Consider the following 25,556-nt stretch of genomic DNA (forward strand, 5'->3'; position numbering starts at 1 on the left):
GTTGACTAAGACAAGATTGGTGATGATGCTGTTATTCCCATTTCCAAGATGGTAAGACAAAGCATAAAAAGATCAAATGACTTGCTCAGGGTGTAGCTAAGAAGAAACAGAGTCTGCACTGTAACTCTCTTTTAACCATTGTCTCTGGAAAGTAACATACGCGAATACGTCAGTCACAAACCCAAATGTATATCCAGCATCCCTGCTCAGCTCCTGCCTGGGCGTCTGTGGTAATTTCAGTTCCCAGAGAAGCCAAGGACAGTATAGGTGAGATAAATAGCCACTGAAATCCTGTTTTCCAGTGTCTAAAGCTTCAACCTTGAAACCTTAGCTGGATCATCCATTATCCTTCCTGAGCACAGAGGAGGTGGCCGGTGCTTGGAAATACACAAGCACTGTGCTGCAGCTTAAGCACATAAGGAAAGCAGGCAGCAACCTCCTTCATTCTTCCTCCTCTGGTTGCAGAAGTAGGGCTTCTTTAAAAGTGCTGTGAATTTATACACATTCGGATGCCTTCAGAACTGGGGTAAAGTCTATTTGTGGCCATGGCTGTGTTTGGCTCTGTGTGTGTGTGTGTGTGTGTGTGTTGCACGACAGAAGAACAATTGGGAGGAAAATGGCTAAAGAGACGGGGCTCTGGAATCAGTGAGTCCTGAATTAAAATTTTTATTTTCTTGGGCTCCAAAATCACTGCAGAGGGTGACTGCAGCCATGAAATTAAAAGACATTTGCTCCTTGGAAGAAAAGCTATGACCAACCTAGACAGTATATTAAAAAGCAGGGATATTACTTTGCCGACAAAGGTCCGTCTAGTCAAAGCTATGGTTTTTCCAGTGGTCATGTATGGATGTGAGAGTTGGACCATAAAGAAAGCTGAGCACAGAAGAATTCATGCTCTTGAACTGTGGTGTTGGAGAAGACCCTTGAGAGTCCCTTGGACTGCAAGGGGATCCAACCAGTCCATCCTAAAGGAAATCAGTCCTGAATATTCATTGGAAGGACTGATACTGAAGCTGAAGCGCCAATGCTTTGGCCACCTGATGTGAAGAACTGACTCATTGGAAAAGACCCTGATGGGGGGAAAGATTGAGGGCAGGAGGAGAAGGGGCCGACAGAGGATGAGAGGGTTGGATAGCCTTACTGACTTGATGGACATGAGTTTGAGTAAGCTCTGGGAGTTGGTGACGGACAGGGAAGCCTGGCATACTGCAGTCCATGGGGTCACAAAGAGTCAGACACGGCTGAGTGACTGAACTGAACTGAATTTAAGATAACACCCTCCATTGCATGACCTCAGATAAGTTTTGCAACCACTCTGAGTCTTAGTTCCTTTGTCTTACAGGTAGGAGGCAGTAATATTTGAGTAAGGAATAGTATTGGCCCCCATGAAATAATGAATATAAGGCACCTACCATCTTCTAGGGGTTCAGTGAACATAGGCACCCCCTTTCTCTCTTGTCATCCCTTATAAATAGTGACTTAACAAATTGTGGATCATGGGACTTACTGTGAACTGTGCTGGCATCAGGGGAGTTGCCCCCAGGAGTGACGAAGCATGAGAGACCACCTTTGTCAACTGGGACCTGGTTCCTGCAACTCTGCCTCTATGAGTCTACATGTCCTCTGACTAAGCAGCAAAAGGCAAAGAGAAGAAAGGGTTTAAACTAGGAGACATTTGAGCCTGGGTTTAAACACAGCATTTATCATTTATTAGCTGTGTGATCTGGATAATTAATTAAATGTTCTATGCCTTGTTTATTCACCTTTGTGTAAAATGAACATCATATCTGTATCCTGCTTCTCAACATATTCTCAGTGCTCAGCATGGTGCCAGCCACCTAGTAAATGTCATGAGGATCAAACAGAGTAACACATGAGTAATTGTCCAGCAAATAGTAGGGACTCACGTAACTCTGGCTTCCCTGGTGGTACTGTTGGCATAAAGGCAAGACCTTTCAAGGCAGGGAGCTCAAGAAACTTCAACTGAATCTGAGCACTTTTAAAGGTCTTTGATTACATTTTGTGGAAGCTTGGGGTCTAGAGTCTAAAATTGGCATTTGCAGAGTCTGCCTGTGTCTGCCTTAGGAGATGTAACTGTCTCCTCTCCTTGGCACTGCCTATCCTCATGCCTCCTTCAGTCTGAGGGTATTTGCATATGTTGTTCCTATTGCTGCGTGTGCAGAATTCATGATTATCCTCACTAACGCCATCACCATCATGATCACCATCATCAGTCTCATAATGACCATTGTCAACACTATCACCATCGCCATCAATCTAACAGCATCATTTAAATGATCATCACCACAACTGCAGGGACTATTAGTGGTAGTCTCCCCAGTTACTATGTCCTTACTCTGTTCTGTACTATCTGCTATAAATGCTTTGTCTTATTAAATCTTTATAATGAATCTCTAAGGTAAACACAATTACTATCTTCATTTTACAGACAAGGCAAACAAGATATGCAAGTGTGAAATAATTTGCCCCAAATTAACCATTGATGGGGACATGTTTGAAATTCAGATAATATTACTCCTGTGCTAACTTTCTTAGCTAGGAGAAGGAAATGGCCACCCATTCCAGTATTCGTGTCTGGGAAATCCCATGGACAGAGCAGCCTGTTAGGCTATAGTCCCTGGGGTTGCAAGAGTCAGACATAACTTAGTGATTAAACAACAAGAACAACTTTCTTAGCTAGTAGGAACTGCTCCTTCTCTCCATCCCTTATCTAGTCAACCAGCTCTTCAAATCTCAGCTCAAATGTCCTACACTTGGAAGTCTTCCTTGACTGCCTTCACCACCACTGTAGGCATACAGAACTCCTTGTAAATATTCTTTATACTATTTATCACAGTGTGTGCTTTTGCATTTATTTGTGTAGCCATTGTATTATTGGCTATCTTCTCCATTCTCCAAAAGGGTGGGGACTGTGAACACTCTTCTTTGTGTTCTGTCTTATGCCTGGTACCCGGAGAGGTGCAGCTCAGAGGCTGAGGTCTACTATATTCTTGGATGGGTCGTTAACCTCGATGTGGTACTGCTCCTTGGTTCTCTGGTCTTTGTAGGTCAACTTCCTGTCTAGCTCATCTTTAGTGGGCTCTCTGGGCTCTAGCTGAAGCAAATGACATCATCCTGCTTGTGTGGATTATCACTGTTATCTAGGTAGACTCTAAAACTGCTCCAAAACTGGATTGGAAATGGGGTTGTTAAGGAGAATCAGGAAGCCAGGAGACTAAGCTGTTGTCCTAAGAAGGGCTTGCCAAAGAGGCCATGGATGGATGACCCTCAGTGTCATAGTGGCACTGGGGACCAAAATCAGCAACAAAGTTAAAAATGTTCTAAGGCAGAAATGGCTGGGCCCGGCGTCTGGATGGGTGTAGGATGCTGTAAGTTGCTCTAAGATGTCAATTTTGGAAGAATACAGTGTGGTGATATCTTCAGCCTTAATGGGCATCCCACTCTTATCTCCAGGCATATAATGGGCTCTTTTCTATATAATTTTATTTATTTATTTTTGGCTGTTCCGGGTCTTCATTGCTGCTCAGGCTTTTCTCTAGTTGTGGTGAGCAGGGCCTACTCTCTAGTTGCAGTGCATGGGTTTCCCACTGCTGTGGCTTCTCTTGTTGCAGAGCACGGGCTCCAGGGTGCACGGGCTGGAGTAGCTGCTGTTCCCAGGCTCTAAGGCGCAGGCTCAGTAGTTGTGGCTCATGGGCTTAGAGGCTGTATGTGGGATCCTCCCAACCCAGGACAGGGATGGAACCTGTGCCTCCTGCACTGGCAGGTGGGTTCTTTACCACTGAGCCACCAGGGAAGCCCTGATGGGCTCTTTTATGTATCTTGCTTGTGTGCATTTCTTTCCTCTGCCCGCAGTTCCCTTCCCTGCCTGTTTCTACTGGAAATATCCTACTCAGATCAAAGGACTTCTCTGCAGATGTTGCCGACTCATGCTGCTACCACATCTTGGTCAGATCTTTTCTCAATCGTGTGCCAGAGTGGGTTGTCATCACATGTTTATATGCCCATTTGTACCATCGGCCATGAGTTCCTTGGGAGCAAGCTTGGCAATGTTCTTTTTCTCTCCTTCATCCTGGATCTATCCCCCACCTTTCTTCCTTTTCCTGTCCCCAGATCTATCCAGCTCCTGTGATACTGTAATGTGACACATGCTCTATTCATTATCAGAACAACAACAAAGAGAGACCGAGAGGACAGGGGAGCAGAGGAGGTGGCCTCTGACTTGGAGAAGGACTTTTTTTAGCTGAGATCAGGTCTTGCAGGCAGAGGAGCATGAAGTCTTTTAAGAGAGCCAGCATCCCTTCCTGGTTTTGGTGAGATGAGCCCTTCTACCTGGATCTCTTGACCCCAACTGCTTGATTTCCTGACACACTGCCATTCCCCATGCCTGACTTTTGAATTCAGATCATCACATCACTTGTATGGAGCGAGCAGACCCAAAAGTGGGTGTAGGGATAAAAGTGTCCCTGTGTGTGGGTTTCTTTTTCTTAACTATGTTATTTATAGTGGGAACGAGAGGAACAGTGGGCGGTGTGCAGCTGGCCTCCCACTCAGTCCTCTGCTGCAGATGCTTTCTGAGTGGAGGGTGGGTGGGCAGGGACTGAGTGCTGCACTGCTCATCTGATGATGTGATCACTTCAGTGCTGCAGCTCATTAGTCTTTCAGCCTTGAGCTTGGTGATGGAAGTTGGGGTCCTGCGCAGAGCCTAGAAAAAACCACCAGCCACCCCTGGTACCATCGTAACTCTTGGGATTCAGTGCTGGGACTATAGAGATCTGACCACTCAGCAAGTTTCTCTCCTTCTGGTTCTTCTCTCTTTTTGGTTAAGTCACGTAACCTCTTGCTGCCTCGTTTTTCTTATCTGTCAAGTGGGGGCTGTGATAATGCCTACCATACAGCATTGTGGTAAGTAGGACCGGATGTAACATATGGAGATCACTTAGAGCCCTGTCTATCACATAATCCATGCCCCATGAGGTTAGCAATGTCACTCTTAGTGGCATTAGTTAGCTACTATTCCACTACTATTATTATTGCTGTTGTCATTTAAACTTTTATTTTTACACTGGGTCCTGACCTTGTCCTTGAAATCAACCAGATCTTGGCCAGCCGGGTACCTTCCCTTTGTTTAAGTTTTACCCCAGGGTCGCCTTCTTGGAGAAGCCTTCTTGACTCCAGATCCAAAACAGTAATCCCGCCTGGCCACTCTCTCCATCCCATTATGACGTGCCATCTTTATACACGGTCCTGCTTCATGTTCTTATTCATGTGCTTATTTACTGCCTCTCTCCATTCTGGAAGGCAAGCACCCCTGCCTTCTTTACTCCAGCCTCCCAGGTGCTCGGCACAGCAGTCTGCACCCAGATTGTCTCAGTAATTATTACTCTTAGTTGACTGTCTTCATCAGACCCCTTCTGCCTTGTCCTGAGCCTCTGCCAGCTTGGTCTCAACTGAGCCCCCCGAGGGAGCCACCGAGACTGGGTGATGTTGCCTTTTGAAGTTCTCTGCACTCCTTCCCTGCCACCCCTTGGTGGAGCCTTTGTTGCAACTTTCCCGTGAGCCTGTCCTGTTGTTCTTTCACTCTCAGGACCAGACTGGAAATACATCATACTGAAGTGTGAATGATTGATAGAGGCAAAGTACAGCCTTCTCTCAGGAGATCAAACCTGACTTCATTTTCACTTGCCCTCCTTACAAGGAAAGATGTGAGGATGGTGCAGGGCTAACAGGTGATGGTGCTGATTCCCCTTCCTCTAATTAGCTGTGATCCTGTACATGACATATACCCTCTCTGAGCCCCCGTATCCTTATTTTTAAAATGTGCTGCTTCCCATGTGAGATGGTTGTGAGTGTCAAATGCAATCTCGTGTCTGAAAATGCTTGTCTCTCAGAAAATGCTCCCTGAGTAAGCTGTTATTGGTGTTTATCATAACAGAAAATAAGAGGGGTGAGTGAAGTGAGTGACAAGTTGAATATAAACCAGATATGTGCCTGAGGGGAATCCTCATTCCCCTGTCGCTCTCTCCATCACTGCTCGCATCCTGGGCTGCCTGAGATATGATCCCCAGGACATCTCTGGGATCTTCTCCCCCAGCTCCGGTCCTGCTTCTCTGCCCTCACTCTTAGTATAGCTTTGACAGGAAGCCCCAGGGCCGACCAGTTCAGGAAGACAGATGCAGAGATGAGTTTTGTATAAAGTCTCAAAATCAAGTCTTTCTTTAGTCTCTTTCTAGGTGCCGGAGCCCATTTGGCCTTTCTCTTGCCCACGTTATCCCTTCCTGAATCCCTGAGAAGCCTGAATTCCATTTCACTCCTCCTTACCCTTGCTACTTTGGTCCAAGCTTAGCTACCTTGGCTCCTACTTGCCACCCCAAAAGCCAACAGCTTCTCTAATCAAGCTGGGTCCCATGCCTAAGCTTCCACCTGACCTCCCCACATCTAAAGCCTCTTCCATGCTTGAGCATCCACTGAGACTATGGATGGGTGCAGGACAGACTAGGGACATGCGCACTCAGGCCGTGTTTTCTATCGAGAAGGCAGTATTACATGAGCTTGGGAGGGTGTGTTCCAGCACCTGACTGCCTGGGTCCCAATCTGGCTCAGTTGCTGACTAGCTCTGTGACCTTGAACAAGTTTCCTTCTCTCCTTGTGCCTCTGCTGATTCATCTGCAAAATGAAGATAATCATTGAACCTGCTTCAAAAGTTTTTATGATTAAAATGGATTTATTCATGTTAAAGCATCTAAAATGATACCTAGCAGAGTGTAAGTGTCCAGTGAATGTTGGCTTTTTTCCTTTCTCTTTTTATCATTAATAAGGAGTCAACTGCTTCCTTATTGGCAAATTCCAGTCAAAGGTGATCTCAAATTTGAAATTTTTCCCCAGGTAAAGTCCCTTTCTCCCTAGACCAAGTCTACCCTAGAACATTCCCACACAGAGTGTGTGTCTGAGGAGTTTCCGGCCCTAATTCCTTTCCCCTTCCTGTTGTCATGTTCTTTGCCAAGTGGTTGTGCAGTTGCTCCCCTAAAGGCAGATGCAGGTCCCTGCCCTCTGGATTGAGGCTCAGTTGGATGGCTTGTTTTAGCCCAAGGCAGTACAGGCAGACGTGGACCACTTCATATTGTGCTGTCAGGGTTACTGAACAAGGGCTCACTGCCCGACGTGCACAGAAGCCAGTACTATGGCACCAGCTTTTGAGAAAGAAAAGGCTTTAGTGTGAGGTCGACTGGCAAGGAGACGAGAGGCACAGCTCAAACCTGTCTACATGATCTGTGGTTTGGTCAAGCTTTTATGGGTTAAGGCAAGAGGGTTAGTGTACAGTGGGGCAAGTTTTTCTTGGAGGGTTTTGGAACGCAGTCATTTATGGTAAGATGCGGTAAAGGGATTTCAGCACCAGATCTTCCTGGACAGCACTTCTGAATGGGCTCTGGTATTTAGGTTTGGACCATGTCCCAGTTCTTTGGTTCCAGAAGGGGGAGAAAATTTTGGTTCTGGGGATATTTGTAAAATGTATTTACTTATTTGGCTGCACCAGGCTTAGTTGTGGCACTTGAGATCTTCAATCTTTGTTGTGGCATGTGGGATCTTTAGTTGTGGCATGTGGAATCTATTACCCTGACCAGGGATCCAACTCGAATCCCCTGCATTAGGAGCATGGAGTCATAGCCATTGAACCACCAGGGAAGTCCCTCTGGGGATTATTTGATGTCATGACTTGTGGTTTTGTTCTGTTGTCTCTGAAAAACAACTCAGTATCTTGTTAGATACAGGATAGGGCCAACTTGGGCTGGTCCTACAGTTCTATAAGGACCCAGGGGTGTTTTTGCTTGCTCTCTTGTGCATCTGCCATCATCATGAAAAGAACCCATCCTGGTTCACCAGATGGCCCAGAGAAGATGAGAGACACTGGAGGTGGTGTAGGACAGTCCTGATTCTGACCCTCAGCCTCCAGTTGCCTATTTATGTAAGTCCTAGCCCAGCTGAGCCAGGTCAAGATCAGCCAAAGGCCCAGACAATCCACAGATGCATGAGCAAAAAAAAAAAAAAAATGCTTGTGCTTGTACATTACTGAGATTTGTGGTTGTTTGTAAGGTGGCAATATCTGACAGATACACCTGTGAGTGATAGGAAGTTGCCCTGTTACTGTTGACTAGGCTTGGGCTCCCAAACCAAGAGCAGGGAATCGCTGTGAGCTGGGCTGGACCACGTGGAGCGCCTGTTTACCCTCAACTAGTTGAGTCAGATGGAAATAGGCTGTCACTGCTGCCAGTTGCTCCTTAGTCTTTACCTTGGTCCCGGTCCAAATCTGAGCCTCTGGTCCCTCTGCACCAGGGTTGCCTATAGGAAATCAGCAGAAGAGACCAGGAGATGGTTAGACAGGTTCTGTTGGAGCAAGTCCCACCTAGCACAGAACTTGGCTGCTCAAGACATGTGAAGGAAAGAGAGAAAAGCGGACCAGCTGGGTCTGCTCTGCCTAACCCTAACCCAGCTGTTCTGGTAGACAAAGGAGAGAAAAAAAAAAAACCCACCACTTCTTTTAAAGTGAGGTGACTCCTGTACTAGACTGTGTGACCCTGAGGTCAGTGCCTTAGACTGCAGCCCGTGTGTTGGGATAGCCTTCCCTGCAGGTGAGACAGAGTCAGAGTGTAGCCCGTGTGTTGGGATAGCCTTCCCTGCAGGTGAGATGGAGTCAGAGTGTAGCCCGTGCATTGGGATAGCCTTCCCTGCAGGTGAGATGGAGTCAGAGTGCAGCCCGTGCGTTGGGATAGCCTTCCCTGCAGGTGAGATGGAGTCAGAGTGTAGCCCGTGCGTTGGGATAGCCTTCCCTGCAGGCGAGACGGAGTCAGAGTGTAGCCCGTGTGTTGGGATAGCCTTCCCTGCAGGTGAGATGGAGTCAGAGTGTAGCCCGTGCGTTGGGATAGCCTTCCCTGCAGGTGAGACGGAGTCAGAGTGTAGCCCGTGTGTTGGGATAGCCTTCCCTGCAGGCGAGACGGAGTCAGAGTGTAGCCCGTGTGTTGGGATAGCCTTCCCTGCAGGCGAGAGGGAGTCAGAGTGTAGCCCGTACGTTGGGATAGCCTTCCCTGCAGGTGAGATGGAGTCAGAGTGTAGCCCGTGCGTTGGGATAGCCTTCCCTGCAGGTGAGACGGAGTCAGAGTGTAGCCCGTGTGTTGGGATAGCCTTCCCTGCAGGTGAGACAGAGTCAGAGTGTAGCCCGTGTGTTGGGATAGCCTTCCCTGCAGGTGAGATGGAGTCAGAGTGTAGCCCGTGCGTTGGGATAGCCTTCCCTGCAGGCGAGAGGGAGTCAGAGTGTAGCCCGTACGTTGGGATAGCCTTCCCTGCAGGTGAGACGGAGTCAGAGTGTAGTCCGTGTGTTGGGATAGCCTTCCCTGCAGGTGAGACGGAGTCAGAGTGTAGTCCGTGTGTTGGGATAGCCTTCCCTGCAGGGGAGACGGAGTCAGAGTGTAGCCCGTACGTTGGGATAGCCTTCCCTGCAGGTGAGACGGAGTCAGAGTGTAGTCCGTGTGTTGGGATAGCCTTCCCTGCAGGTGAGACGGAGTCAGAGTGTAGCCCGTGCGTTGGGATAGCCTTCCCTGCAGGCGAGAGGGAGTCAGAGTGTAGCCCGTACGTTGGGATAGCCTTCCCTGCAGGTGAGATGGAGTCAGAGTGCAGCCCGTGTGTTGGGATAGCCTTCCCTGCAGGTGAGTTGGAGTCAGAGTGTAGCCCGTGCGTTGGGATAGCCTTCCCTGCAGGGGAGACGGAGTCAGAGTGTAGCCCGTACGTTGGGATAGCCTTCCCTGCAGGTGAGACGGAGTCAGAGTGTAGTCCGTGTGTTGGGATAGCCTTCCCTGCAGGTGAGACGGAGTCAGAGTGTAGCCCGTGCGTTGGGATAGCCTTCCCTGCAGGCGAGAGGGAGTCAGAGTGTAGCCCGTACGTTGGGATAGCCTTCCCTGCAGGTGAGATGGAGTCAGAGTGCAGCCCGTGTGTTGGGATAGCCTTCCCTGCAGGTGAGTTGGAGTCAGAGTGTAGCCCGTGCGTTGGGATAGCCTTCCCTGCAGGGGAGACGGAGTCAGAGTGTAGCCCGTACGTTGGGATAGCCTTCCCTGCAGGTGAGACGGAGTCAGAGTGTAGTCCGTGTGTTGGGATAGCCTTCCCTGCAGGTGAGACGGAGTCAGAGTGTAGCCCGTGCGTTGGGATAGCCTTCCCTGCAGGCGAGACGGAGTCAGGGAGGAGAAGGGAGCAGCGGGGCTGCGGTGTGTTCACTCCCCTTCCTCATCACCCTTTCTCCATGAAACACTTTATTTAGCATAGTGCTTGTCTTTACCGGACATAATATAGTTATTAGTTTATTTACTTGTATCCATCTTCCATCACTAGAATATGAGCTCCATGAACTCCATGAAGGCAGCAACCTGATTTGTTCTTTCAGGACTGTATACCCATTGCCTGAAATAGCAACTGACATGTAGGTGATCAATATGTGTTTGCTGAATGAAAGAAGGCAGTGACCCATTTGTGGCATCAGCTTAGTCGCTGTTTACTCCTTGCCCCTTTACCTTCTCCTAGCATGTCCTGGGGAGAAGGCAATGACACCTCACTCCAGTACTCTTACCTGGAAAATCCCATGGACAGAGGGGCCTGGTGGGCTGCAGTCCATGGAATCGCTAGGAGTCGGACACGACTGAGCGACTTCACTTTATTTTTTCACTTTCATGCATTGGAGAAGGAAATGGCAACCCACTCCAGTGTTCTTGCCTGGAGAATCCCAGGGACAGGGAAGCCTGGTGGGCTGCTGTCTATGGGGTCGCACAGAGTCGGACACGACTGAAGTGACTTAGCAGCAGTAGCAGCAGCAGCATGTCCTGGTCCATGGTTGCAGGAAACCAGAAGACATTGACCAGGAGGCCCATTCTTTGACTCAGAAATTGCTCTAGTCGGAGACCCAGCTTGGGTCTGGAACCTGCTCTATATCTGGACCCCTGGACTCTATCTTGTTCAGTTTCAGGCCCGGACCACTTCTGCCCACCTTGCTTGTCTGGTGGGGATATTGACAGACAATCTCCTTCCTGACAGCAAGACCACGGATACACCAATTGCAGCGATCTGCCTGTCTATGTGATAACAATCCTTAGAGTTTAGTCTCTGCAAAGACTTTGCCAACTTTTTTTGTTTGTTTGTTTTTAGCTCATTCTGTTTCCATTTGCTCCTGTAGTGATTCATGCAAATGCAGCAACTTCTATGCAAATGGACTCTGCTAATACTGTGTGCAAAGATGTCTCTGTGAAATGCCCGGAATGCTTTGTCTCACTGCTCTGGGAAGGACTGCTTGGCTCCAGGGTGTAAAAAACTAAAAAAATTTTCCAGGTGTAGAGTTGGCTGAACTCCATGGTTGCTACCTGTGTTCAATCAATATTCTTCACCCGCAGCTGTGGAGGGAGGCTAGGGATCCATCCTTTGCTATTTGACTCCTCCAAGTTCACAGAGGTTTGAGCTGCACTTTGTAATTGCTGCCTTTAACTTTCTATTCTCAGCCTCCAGTTTCCTTTTGATTTATGGCTGGAGTCTTTGAGTCTCTATTCAGAGGTAGTGTGTGCTTGCCCATTCCAACATCTTATGTCTGGCCAGAGTCACTGGTGCATCCCTACATGGGCATTTAGCAGAAACTCAAGAGCTTTGCAGATGAGTCTCCTTCCAGCTCATGGCCCCGTTTTTTGTTTTTTAATTTACAGCTCTCTTTTATCAGCCAGAAATGCTACAGTCCAGTATTTCTGATATTCCCAGCTAGAGAAAGTTTGAGTGTAATATCCTGGTCCAATAGTCAGATGTTGGTGGATTCCACTAAAATGAATAAAGGAAGCTTCCCATCCACCACCTCCCTCTCAGCCTTTTACTGTCTCCAGCAGAGCTCTGTCCCCACGGTGGAAAGACTCTTCTCCCCACTTGAAGTTTGGAGTGGAGTGGATTAAAAATTTGCCACATTGATCCCCAGCTCATGGGATCTTGGGATGGTCTTGGTCACTCGGAACATCACTTCCCTCATTCTCAAATGGGGATAATTATAGCTACTCATGAGTGTGGTTGTGCTCCTGCTGGAATTAGGAGCAGGTGAGGAATGTGAACAATACAAGCATAATAATACTGTGCCTGGAGAGCATTTGACTCTCAACTCTGTGATTTCTTACCGCAGCAGAGCAGGTGTCCCTTTTCATTTCAGAGGAAATCTGAACATTTTCTTAAAACACATGAAAAAACCCTTGATTATTTTTATCCTCCTTCAGTTTGAGGATGAAATGCCCCCCCACTCCATCTCTTCTTTCATCAGCACAGCATTTTCTGTGGAACTGTCACTTTCAGAGATGTTCTCTGGTTCCTGACTGCCTTCTCCCCACCCAGCCAAGCATCCCGAGCAATTGCCTGAATGAAGGGGGATGAGGTTCAGAGTGCAGTTATTCTGAGCCCTCTCGGAACACCTGTTTGATTCTATGCATTTCCTTCTACTTTTTGCAGGAAAACTGTCTTTCACAAGGGCTCTGACTTGGGACTTAGACTTGCCACTTGATCTGAGGACAGGTCTGATTTTAGGAAGGAGAACTAGTGGTAACAGAGGGAAAGCCCACATGAGAAGGCTAAGATGACTTTTTACCTATGACTTTCATCAGTGATGACTTATTTTCCTTAATTTGCAATATGAACAGAGAATGGTCCTTTATGCACCTGAGCATTCCCAGTTTTCAATAGTGATGCATGCGGCTACTTGATGGGTATGCGGTCTGACGTGTTCTTTTTTGCAAACAGGGTTGGGTAGGGACGTTTCAAGCTTGCCCTCCAGTTGAGGTGTGACTCAGAAAGTGCTCCTCTGATCAGCATCTGTCACAGTCTGTCAGCTTCATGTTTTAATTGTATTCAAATTCAGTGTTTAAAACTCAAAAATATAATTAGTTATATTCTGTTTCGATCACAGTGATTCAAAGGTGCTGATAGGATCCTTGGCCATCAGGTGTATGCGTCTTGCCCATCCTTGGCTGCGCATTAAAGTCACCTTGTTGTCATTGTATAGACGTTAGGTCGTGTCCCAACTCTTTTTCGACCCCATGGACTGTAGCCCGCCAGACTTCTCTATTCGTGAGATTTCCCAGGCAAGAATCCTGGAGTGGCTTGTCATTTCCTTCTCCAGGGGATCTTCCTGACCCAGGGATTGAATCTGTGTATCCTGTATTGGTAGGTGGGTTCTTTATCATTGAGCCCCCGTTAAAATCACCTAGAGCTTTAGAAAAATGAGGTTGGGGCCCCACTCCCTGGGACTTTATCCATTCCTGGGCTAAGAATCTGAATCCACAGCAGATTCTCACTGTAGCCAAGATTTAGGATCATGGAAGTGGACTTTGGAGGTACGAGTGGCTATTGCCTCCCAATTTTGTTGCTATTCCCCATGGAAAAATTTCTCCTTAACAAGATAGTAAGGAAAGCGACACTCAAGGCAGAGTTTAGCAAGTGGCTGACATTGGTATCTAGACTACAGCAGACAGGAGACAGCTGGTCCAGGAACCCTGTTACTTTTTTCAAAGAGATGGGATCTTGGGGAAGTCAATTCCTTCTCTGGGCCTCAACTTCTAAATCTGTAAAGTGGGAGGGTGGAATGAAATCTTTTCTATGGGTTTTCCAGGGTTGACATTGACCACTGCTGAGTCTCTACTGGGGGACATCTCACTGTTTGGTGGGGGAAGCTCTGTCCTCTACAGCCACCCTAAAGAGAAATTGTTATCAGTAAGAGGGGGAGAGGAAGTGTCTGGGGTCACAGAAGAGTCTGGGCTGCAGAGTTAGCCCTAGGGTGACTCTAGAGTTGACTCGAGGCTCTCAAATAGCTCTTTGTTGTCTTTCGATGAATCTCAGATGTTAACAAGAATCATCCTGATTCTTACTGGATGTGGGCACTTGGAATTCCAGTGGGGTAGAGGAGTGGGCTGGTGGGCTGCAGTCCATGCGGTCGCTAAGAGTCGGACACGACTGAGCAACTTCACTTTCACTTTCATGCATTGGAAAAGGAAATGGCAACCACTCCGCTGTTCTTGCCTGGAGAATCCCAGAGAAGGGGAAGCCTGGTGGGCTGCCGTCCAAGGGGTCGCACAGAGTCAGACACGACTGAAGCGACTTAGCAGCAGCAGCAGAGTAGACAGCTGGCTTTGGGAGAAAAGGCTACTCTCTCCTTAGATGAGATGACCAAACTCTTGAGCCACTAGAGGACAGAGGGTCCAGAGATTATAAATTTTGTTCTTTGTAAATTATAATGTTGTGATGGAAATGAGTTATGACTACTCCTGTTATTAAACCCCCACAGTGTTAACTCTCACGTTTCACTCCTGCTCGGCCTCGCTGTGTGATCTCAGATAAGTCAAGTGCCCTCTCTAAGACACGGTTTTTTCCTTTGTACAGTAACAGGGCGGAACTGCCTGATCCTCTAAGGGCTCTTCCCTCCTGCATCCAATGAGTGTGATCAAGACGTTGAAATTAACGGTTGAACAATCAGAAGTCTGAGGCTCACCTTTTAAAAAGAAAAAGGCCAGCTAGAAAATGGCACAATTAAAAGAGGGAAAGAAAACTCTCTCTCAAGAGGCTGCTATTTCACAAAAAGTCAGCCTGTCTGTGATATTCTGAGCAGCATATTATGATGACAGAGAGGCAGGCTGGATGCGCTGGAAGATGAGCAGCAAGTGGTAAGTGGAGGTGTTTGAAATAGAAAAGTCTATTTTAAAAGACGGCTAATAAAGCAGGAGGAGGCGGTCTGTGGAGAGACACGGAGCCAGCATCCTGCCACCAAGACTCCAGCGCCGCTGCTGAGCCCGGGGCCCTGAGCAGGGAGGAGGGGAGCAGAGGCTGGGAGTGGGGACCAGTTTCTGTCCGTGGAGAGGGGCTCACGAGCAGCAGAGAATTGCACCCTTCCTGTGAGCCCTGCTGGCTCAAGGGATGGGGTCCACTGGGGCATTTTTCGGCTGGTGCCTGGAAGCAGTTGAGAGCAGGGACCCTGGAGCCAGACTGCCTGCGTTTGATTCTAGCTCTGTCACTTAGTAGCTGCGAGACCTTGAGAAACGGAAACCACCTCTCTGTGTCTCAGTTTCCTTCTCTGCAAGTTTGAATAAGATTAGCTGATCATAGTGAGGATATAAGTTCAGATTTGTAAAGCACTTGGAACAGAGCCAGGGTGAGGTGGGGGGCAGAGAGAGAGAGAAAGAAAAAGTGTCAGTGTATGTAAAGTTAGAACAGTCCCTGGAACATAGTACATATTCAGTTAATGCTTTGGTGGTTATTATTATACTCAGGCACAGGATTTCATTTATTTATTCACTCATCCACTCAGTCTCCTAGCAAACATCAGTCAAGGGTCAGTGATGGACGAGCCTGCCGCGATGTCTATCTCTATTTCTGTCTCTCTCTGCCTGTAGTGCATTCATTATTTCCCAGGTAGTGCTAGTGGCCAAGAACTTGCCTGCCAATGCAGGAGACGCAAGAGACTTGAGTTCGATCCCTGGGTCAGGAAGATCCCCTGGAGGAGGAAATGGCAACCCACTCCAGTATTCTTGCTTGGAGAATTCCATGGACAGAGGAGCCTGGCAGGCTACAGTCCATAAGATCACAGAGTCTGATATGACTGAGTGACTGAGCCCACATAGTCTGTTCATTTATATATAAATAAAATGTGGCCCATCAGATGGGTCCTTTCTGTTTCTTGGGCTGAGGCCCAAGGCTAGTCACTGCCATTAGTTTTCAATTAGATAAAGCATTCTGAAAACTAGCCTGTGGTAACACCCTCAGGATCCACCAGCATCTCTCTGATCTCTGAGAAATCTCTGACAACTAGGTCTGTGGGCAGAGACCTTCAGGCAACTCCACACAATAGCCTGGCACTGACCTGGCTTGCTCTCCAGGCTTCTCTCCAAGCCTCAGTCTCCTGTCCCAGCTGCTTGATGAATGTCTGTACTGGGAGATCCCAGGTAACCTTACTCATGCCACCTACCCAGCTCATGATCCTCCCCTCCCAAAGCATGACCATGCCTCTCTTGGTTTCCTGTCTCTGTGAACAGCAACACCATCCTTCCAAGAATGCAAGCCAGCAACCATTTACCTCTCCATCTCCCCTGCCCTGCTCTCTTTCTTGACAAGCTACGTCCGTCCTCACTTTGTTCTCTGTATCTCCAGCAGTTTGGGACACCATTGCCCCTCAACCAATGTTTGATGGGGAACTGAATGGATGAGCAAATAAGTAAATGAAGACCAATGCCTGTATATCATAATAATCATAACAGCAAAGTATTGATTCAGTATACATTATGTTCCAGGCATGTTTATAACTGCCTGATATGTATTAATTCCTCCAATTCCGTATTAGGCGTTCCCTGCATTTCCCCCTTCCTTTTTTTTTTTTTTTTTTTAATGGCTGCATTGCATAGCGTGTAAGATCTTCGTTGCCCAACCAGGTATCAAAGCCATGCTCGGGGATGGAACCCACGGCCCCTGCAGAGGTAGTGTGGAGTATTAATCACTAGACCACCAGGGAAGTTCTTCACTGCATATTTATTGAGTGAACTCAATACATGCATGAAGAAATCAGGTCATGGTAGAGCACTGAATATGCCTCAAACCACAGAATAACTGAAACTTTCTAGTACATTCCAGGCTTCTAGATAGAGCTTCCACACCCCCTGCAAAATCGATGGTGCGTCCTAAGCTTACGAAGCCAACTCAGAGCCAGGTCCTATGGCGCTGCATCTGGTGCGGTTTCTAGGTCGTTTCTCACCGCTGCCAGGAAGATGTAAGAGCTGCTGCTTCACTGAGCCCCCTACGAGCCAGACCTTATTTTCCTGGCCACCCCAGGGGCACTTGTTCCCCGCGAGCTTACTCCTGTGAGCTCTACACAGCATACTGTACAAGGGAAGTGGTAATTAGAAGGAATGCTTGAGCAGGGGAACTTGAGTGGAAAAATACTTTAGTTAAACGAAGCAGTAAAGATTGCTTTAAAGTGTTAGACTCACATGCCCATCGAGCTGTCTTCCTTCTCAAAGGAGGAGCCGAAAAGATACACAGGGTATGCTGTGCATCTATGGGAATGGCCTTCCTCGGGTCTGGGGGTCAGGTCTGTCCACTGGGGGCCATGTCTGAGTGGTCAGTGACACTGACAGCACTGGATCTGTGTCCCTTCACACTTGAACAAGCTGGGCCAAAGGCCCAGCCCCGCTGGTTGGGGTGTAATGTCCACATTACGTTTCAATGTGTGCCTGTGCCAAGTCGCTTCAGTTGTGTCTGACTCCTTGTGACCCTATGGACTGTAGCCTGCCAGACCCCTCTGTCCATAGGATTTCCCAGATCTGAATACCTGAGTGGGTTGCCAAACCCTTCTCCAGGGGTCAAACCCACATCCCAACCCAGAGATACATCTTGTAGGTCTCCTGCATCGGCAGGCAGGTTCTTTACTAGCACCACCGGGGAAGCCCTCAGGACCCTCATTGTATCCAGAGTAAATGCACAGGAGAAGATTGCGGAACACAGGATGGCAGTCCATGAAGGGAAGTTCCAGCTCCTGCTTACGTTACATTCACACAGAACTTTTATTTTTTTGTTTTGTTTATTTTTATTCTCTTATTAAAAATATTTTTTTGGCCTCTCAGCATGTGAGATCTTAGTTCCCTGACCAGGGGTTGAACCTGGGTCCCCTGCACTGGAAACATGGAGTCTCAACCACTGGGACCACAAGGGAGGTCCCACAAAAAGCTGTAATTGATGTTATCATCCAAAGCTGGGTTTTTGTTTGCTTGTTGCCTTATCCCCAACTGGACTAGGAGGTCCATGCGGTAAGGATTTCATCCCATCTGTTCACCTCTGTACCAGAACCATGCACAGAATTGGGCATATAACAGGCTGTCTAGAATATTCAATGAAGAAACAGTCCTTTTTAAAGGACTATTAAAGGACTACCTAGCTTAAAAATTTTTGTTGTTGCTGAAGTACAGCAGATTTACAATATTGTGTTAGCCTCAGGTGTACAGCAGAGTGATTTGGTTATTCACATACCTATATTTTTTTTCCAATTTTTTCATTATAAGTTATTACAAGATATTGAATATAGTTCCCCATGCTATACAGTAAATCTTTGTTTTATATATATATATTTATATATATATATATATTTATATACAACCTAGACAGCATATTAAAAAGGAGAGACATTACTTTGCCAACAAAGGTCCGTCTAGTCAAGCCTATGGTTTTTCCAGTAGTCATGTATGGATGTGAGAGTTGGAACATAAAGAAAGCTGAGAGCCAAAGAATTGATGCTTTTGAACTGTGGTGTTGGAGAAGACTCTTGAGAGTCCCTTGGACTATAAGGAGATCCAACCTGTCCATCCTAAAGGAGATCAGTCCTGAGTGTTCATTGGAAGGACTGATGTTGAATCTGAAACTCCAATACTTTGGCCACCTGATGTGAAGAGCTGACTCATTTGAAAAGACCCTGATTCTGGGAAATATTGAAGGCAGAAGGATAAGGGGACGACAGAGGATGAGATGGTTGGATGGCATCACAGACTCAATGGACATGAGTTTGGGTAAACTCTGGGAGTTGGTGACGGACAGGGAGGCCTACCATGCTGCAGTCCATGGGGTTGCAAAGAATCATACATGACTGAGTAGCATGTATCTGTTGATCTGATAATCCTAATTTATCCCTGTCCCACCCTTTTCCCTTTGATAACCGGTTTGCTTTCTATGTCTGTGAGTGTATTTCTGTTTAAATACATTCATTTGTATTATTTTTTAGATTCCCCATGTTAAGTGGCGTTTGTCTTTACCTGTCAGGCTTGTGTCACTTAGTGTGATATTCCCTAGGTCCATCAGTGTTGCCACAAATGGTAATATTTCATTCTTTTTTATGGCTGAGAAATATTCCATTGTGTATCTGTATCGCATCTTCTTTATCCATTCACCTGTTGATGGACATACAGGTTACTTCCAAGTCTTCAGTTCAATCACTCAGTCGTGTCTGACTCTTTGTGACCCCATGAATTGCAGAACGCCAGGGCTCCCTGTCCATCATCAACTCCCGGAGTTCACTCAAACTCACGTCCATTGAGTCGGTGATGCCATCCAGCCATCTCATCCTCTGTTGTTCCCTTTTCCTCCTGCCCCCAATCCCTCCCAGCATCAGAATCTTTTCCAGTGAGTCAACTCTTCACATGAGGTGGCCAAAGTACTGGAGTTTCAGCTTTAGCATCATTCCTTCCAAAGAACACCCAGGACTGATCTCCTTTAGAATGGACTGGTTGGATCTCCTTGCAGTCCAAGGTACTCTCAAGAGTCTTCTCCAACACCACAGTTCAAAAGCATCAATTCTTCTGCGCTCAGCTTTCTTCACAGTTCAACTCTCACATCCGTACATGACTACTGGAAAAACCATAGCCTTGACTAGAAGGACCTTTGTTGGCAAAGTAATGTCTCTGCTTTTTAATATGCTGTCTAGGTTGGTCATAACTTTCCTTCTAAGGAGCAAGTGTCTTTTAATTTCATGGCTGCAGTCACCATCTGCAGTGATTTTGGAGCCCCCCAAAATTAAGTCTGACACTGTTTCCACTGTTTCCCCATCTATTTCCCATGAAGTGATGGGGCCAGATGCCATGATCTTCGTTTTCTGAATGTTGAGCTTTAAGCCAACTTTTTCAAGAGGCTTTTTAGTTCCTCTTCACTTTCTGCCATAAGGGTGGTGTCATCTGCGTGTCTGAGGTGACTGAAATTTCTCCCGGCAATCGTGATTCCAGCTTGTGCTTCTTCCAGCCCAGCGTTTTTCATGATGTACTCTGCATATAAGTTAAATAAGCAGGGTGACCATATACAGCCTTGACATACTCCTTTTCCTATTTGGAACCAGTCTGTTGTTCCATGTCCAGTTCTAACTGTTGCCCCCTGACCTGCATATAGGTTTCTCAAGAGGCAGATCAGGTGTTCTGGTATTCCCGTCTCTTTCAGAATTTTCCACAGTTTATTGTGATCCACACAGTCAAAGGCTTTGGCATAGTCAATAAAGCAGAAATAGATGTTTTTCTGGAACTCTCTTGCTTTTTCCATGATCCAGCGGATGTTGGCAATTTGATCTCTGGTTCCTCTGCCTTTTCTAAAACCAGCTCGAACATCTGAAAGTTCATGGTTCACGTATTGCTGAAGCCTGGCTTGGAGAATTTTGAGCACTACTTTACTAGTGTGTGAGATGAGTGCTATTGTGTGGTAGTTTGAGCTTTCTTTGGCATTGCCTTTCTTTGGGATTGGAATGAAAACTGACCTTTTCCAGTCCTGTGGCCACTGCTGAGTTTTCCAAATTTGCTGGCATATTGTGTACAGCACAATTTCCAAGTCTTGGTAATTGTAAATAGTGCTACTATGAACATTGGGGTGCCTGTATCTTTTTTATTTAGAGTGGAAAGAATTTTTGACCACTCATTGCAGAATCCCAAACATTGCCTGATACATAGTTGAGCTTCCAGAAGATAAGCTCAGACAGCAGGGAAGGACCTTGTCTCTTCATTGCTGTATCTTCAGTATCTAGCATTCTAGTGGATGCTCTAGAATGGGGGTCAGGAGACGTTTTCTGTAAAGTGACAGATGGTATACAGTTCCAGCATTGTGGGCCATACAGTCTCAGTCACAACTATTCAACTTTGCTTTTCTAGTGTGAAAACAGACCATTTGTAAACAAATGGGCATGGGTCTGTTGCCATAAAATTGTATTTAAAAGAACAAGCAGCAGACCTGTTTCAGAGTAGTTTGCTGACTCCTGCTCTAGAATATAAGCTCCGTGATGGGAGAAATTGAAAAAAAAAAAAAATCTGTGAATCTATACCTATCATCTAGAACAGTGCCCAGCACTGGTAAGTATGCATTAAAGGTATATTGAACAAACGGAATGAATGAGGGGCTGGACATGGTTTTAGTCAACAGTTCCCTATGGATTAGGAAAGGAGCAGATGCTGGATGCCTCCTTTTCCCTGGGTGGTTGGATCACAGCTAGAGTATCATTCCTGAAGGTGGGAGTCCACAGTACATGAAGAGGACAGGGCTGGGGATGGAGCAGGGAGAAGTGACCTTGCCACATGGAAAATGGTGGAGTGAACTGGACTGAGCCTGGAGAGGAGAAGAGGAAGTTTGGAGACATAGTCTGTTTGTTGAAGGACTTGCTTATGGGACAACAATTAGGTTTTTCTAAGAAAGAAAAGGGATATTTCTAGAACTTTCTAGAAGTTTGTTGATAGTAGTCAGATTCAGAGCTGGCTAATAGGAGCAGCCTGGTAGAGACTGAGCTGTCAATCTGCTGGAATCATCTGAGTAGATGTGGGGATGCTGTGGAAGAGATTCTAATATTGGATGGCATGGGACTCCATGGTGTTGGGTCCCTTCTGGTCTCAAAAGCCATCCTCACACTGATGTATGCACTGTTTTTTCAGGAACAGGTGGTGATAGTCCTTCAGATGAAACCAGACTCATCAGCCTGGTATAGAAGGCCCCTTAGGGTTGCCCCATTCACACCTGTATTCTGTTCCACCTCCACCAAACACCACTTGTTCTTTCCCCAGTTCACCATCTGCTTTTATACATAAATCCTACATTTAGTTTCCCCAGAAGAAGAGTCTAAAGGCTAAGATTCTGGTGCAAGTATTGATAGTTTATTTGAGAATTGATCCCATAAAACCAATTGCGAGTGTGTAATCAAACCTATGGTGACTGGAGCTTTATCCATTGGGAATTTCTTAGGAGCCAGTGTTGAACACACCTCAGTGTTATCTCACCTGAGGGGTGAGAGAACTGGGGTATTTACACACTAACCCCCATGAAAAGTTTGTTGAAGTCTATTTAATATTCATTAGGAGGACTGATGCTGAAGCTGAAGCTCCAATACTTTGGCCACCTAATGTGAAGAGCTAACTCATTGGAAAACACCCTGATGCTGGGAAAGATTGAAGGCAGAAGGATAAGGGGCAGCAGAGGATGAGATGGTTCGATGGCATCACTGACTCGATGGACATGAATCTGAGCAAACTGGGGGAGACAGTGAAGGACAGAGGAGCCTGCAGTCCATGCGGTTGCAAAGAACTGGACATGACTTAGCAACTGAACAACAATAACTTCACAGGATGCAGTCGGGGGTAGGGTAAGGATGTGGTAATTTCCTAGCATCTCCTGGCCTGCCACTTGGATGGGCAGAAGTGGGCTTTGGTAGAGGACAAAAGCCCCCAGGCAAAGAACCTCGGGTGCTGGTAGTTAGAAGTCCACTCTGATGTTGTTTAGGGCAAAGGCCAGTGAGCAGAGCTCCCAAAAACATGGGCCAAAGCTTTCTTCTCCTTAGAACTCCTCTCCGATTTTAATTCTGCTTCGTGGTCACACAGGCCGCACTCTGGAAATAGAAAGCCCCTGGTACTGATGGATGTGATGAGTCAAGCACTGACTGGCTCCAACTCAGGGTCAGATGAGACTTTGGTTGGGTTCATATGGGTGGAGCCCTAATTGCTGGTCCTGGGAAATGTATGGGGTTCACTCATTCAGGCAAAGACAGGTTGTACATCCAGTGATGGACACTGATAACCCAAGAGAGCCTGAGTGTGCTTATGCCCTCCTCTCTGAGCACTGAACCACTCGATCCCATCCACTGCTGCTGTGAAATAAATCTACCAGCTCTGGGAACGTCGATGGAATCCATAGGGAGAGATGGTTTACAACCCCCTGCAGATTCTACGATTCTGCCTACTGACCCTCATGGAGCCAGATTATTATGGCAGATTGAACTGAGACTCAGTCTTCCAGCTTCCTCCCCATTGGCTCCCAGCATGCCTTGTGGCTGGGTAGTAGAATAAAGAGGTTAAAAAGAGGTTCCACTCTCTCTGTGTGCATTTTTCATTCATTGACCCTTGTTCAAAATATTGATTGACCCCTCTCCGCCACTGTGAAACAAATCTGAACAAAACAGGCATCAGCCCTCTCTTCATGCAGTTCACAGCCTTATGGGGAAGACAGACTTTACTCAAATAACCACACATCTATGTCATTACAAAGTTCTATGCGAAGCTGGGTGGGGAGTCTATAGACTGCTTGCTTCTCAATATTTTGGGAAAGATTGCTTAGGCCTTTGCAAACTCTTCTGTGTAAGTGAGGGTAAAAAGCTGTGTATGGTAGAGAGCCCAGGAGCCCAGTGAGCACACTGGTCTTGTGGTGGCCTGGCAATTCTATTAATAGCCGGTGCATTATTAATAAGCAAACATTCCATCCCTCCCTCCATATTATGAACTGCAGCTTGGGCTGGGTACTGTTAAGCTTGAACCCTGAGCCCTGAATGGGATGCTTTGCCTTCTTGTTTAATGAAAGGTTTTAGGAAATGGAGACCTGCTGCCAAGGGCATGAAATTGTTTCTAAAATCCAGAGAGCCTGGTAGATCTTAGGAAGATGCTAGCTGGTGATAATGGAGTCTGATGGGCATGTGGAGGCCTGGCTTAGCTCGAGTGGGTGAGGACCACCAGAGTGATGGGGAGGAGAGGAGGACCATGCTGTTTACCCACCTCCTAGGAAGCCCAGTTGAAAACATGAGGGATGGAGCTGCTCTGCTTGTTCCCCATCATCTGTTTCCTTTTTCTTGTCACTGTGAATTGCTTTCTTCTTCTCAAGAGCCTAATGCAATATCAACCACTTTGGCTAGAGCATTCTCCTTTTGAGGCAATAAGCACATTCAGAAGAAGCAGTGTAAAGCCAGGAACAATACCATTGACCCCGAAAGTCCATTATGCCCCAGGGGAAACATGTCCACAACAACATCACCAAGGCAGCAGGACATGCAGTGACACACAGGGCAGAGCTGTCCTCTTGGGACAGATAGAGAATGACCTTGGCAGATGTGGAAGCCATTTGGCTCCATTTGCAGACTCCAAACTTTGGCTGGAGAGAAGGAGAATTAAAAATAAAAATAAATCATAAGTCTTACTGAACTGAAGCCAAGTTCAGATACCACTGAAATGTGCAAATTGCATATATTTTACACTCAACTGTGTGACCTTCAAGTCAGCATTGTGCTCTTGGGCAAGTTTTTTGACATCTCAGAGTTTGTATTGGATTTTGCATGTGAAAATGCATTTGTTCAACAAATATTTAAGATGGGATATAGCATTTGGAAATGTGAGCAGCTATAGTTTCAAGGTTCAGACATAGAGATGGGGTTACTCCAGAAGAGAAGTGCATGGGTCTCTGCCCCTTGGTGAGACATAGAAAGATGGTGATAGAAACCCCAGCTTCAGGTCAGTCAAACATCCTGAGCCCCATGGAGTAGAGGTTGGAAAAGGCAGATTTGAAAGCACCACTAACCCAAGATGGTCACCACTAAGAGTCATTTAATTCATGGGGCGCCCATGGGGAGGGAAAAGGAGAGGAAGGCTCATGTTTCCTGAACACCCACTGGGTGCCAGAAAGCACATCATAAACATACACTTGTATCGATTCCCCAACTATCCTGCTGGGAAGGTATTGGGAACGGAAAACACTGCCTGCCTTAGCAGCCAACAAAGGGTGCCGCAGCCATCAAGGCATCACATTACATCCTCCCTGAGGGAACTGGGAGGGAAACAGGATGCACACCATCTAGCAGCAGCTGCTGCAGCCACTCCTCAATGAGTCACCCCCTGAGGAGTCTCAGGATGAGAAAGCACAGGATTCTGGCCCCAGATTGCTCAGATGCATAACAAAGGAATGATTCGAGTGAGTCCAGAATCTTGTATCTTCCCAAACATAGAAAAGCACTTAATTCCTTAACTTGAGATATCTGGTTTTCTTTAATTAACAATAATCTTTTGATGTTCTCACCACTTGTTTTTTGTTTTTGTTTTGCAAAAACTCCTGCAGATCCTGGCTCCTTCCTTGCCTCTTCGGAGCAGTCCTTCGGAGTTATCTGAGATGCTGGGTCCCAGGCTTAAGTCCTCAGTTTTGTCTGCCAAATAAAACAATTCTTAAAAAAAAAATTTTTTTTTTCTGGCTATGCTTTGTGGCATGGGGGATCTTAGTTCCCTGACCAGGAATTGAACCTTTGCCCCTGCATTGGAACCACAGAGTCTTAACCACCAGGGAAGTCCCAAAACATAATTCCTAACCAAAACATAATTCCTAATTTTTAGATTGCACATCTTTTTTTTCCGTCAACAATATGATTGCTCTGACTTAAATAACAAAATGGAGACTCTGAGAGTTGAGTCAACATGCTTGAAGTCTTACAGCTAGTGGGTGGCAGAGTTGAGTCTTCAACTCAGATTTAACCGCTTCTGTTACTGAATTAAGACATAAGGACCTTGATGGGGCCCTATCCTGGCCAAGCCTTTCTGCCTCTGTAGGGGAGGGTTCTCTTTCCCTTCTGGGTTGAGTAGGTGAGTAAGGAAATCAAAGATGAGGTCCACCCTGCACAAGCTTTATTCCGTGGCCAAAAAATGGAGAAATGATAACTAAATTCACAAATCAACTTCTCCCCAAGCCTGTGAGAGGGA

The sequence above is a fragment of the Bos indicus genome, chromosome 13 (genome assembly GCF_029378745.1).
Source record: "Bos indicus isolate NIAB-ARS_2022 breed Sahiwal x Tharparkar chromosome 13, NIAB-ARS_B.indTharparkar_mat_pri_1.0, whole genome shotgun sequence".
In the NCBI taxonomy this organism is placed as follows: Eukaryota; Metazoa; Chordata; class Mammalia; order Artiodactyla; family Bovidae; genus Bos; species Bos indicus.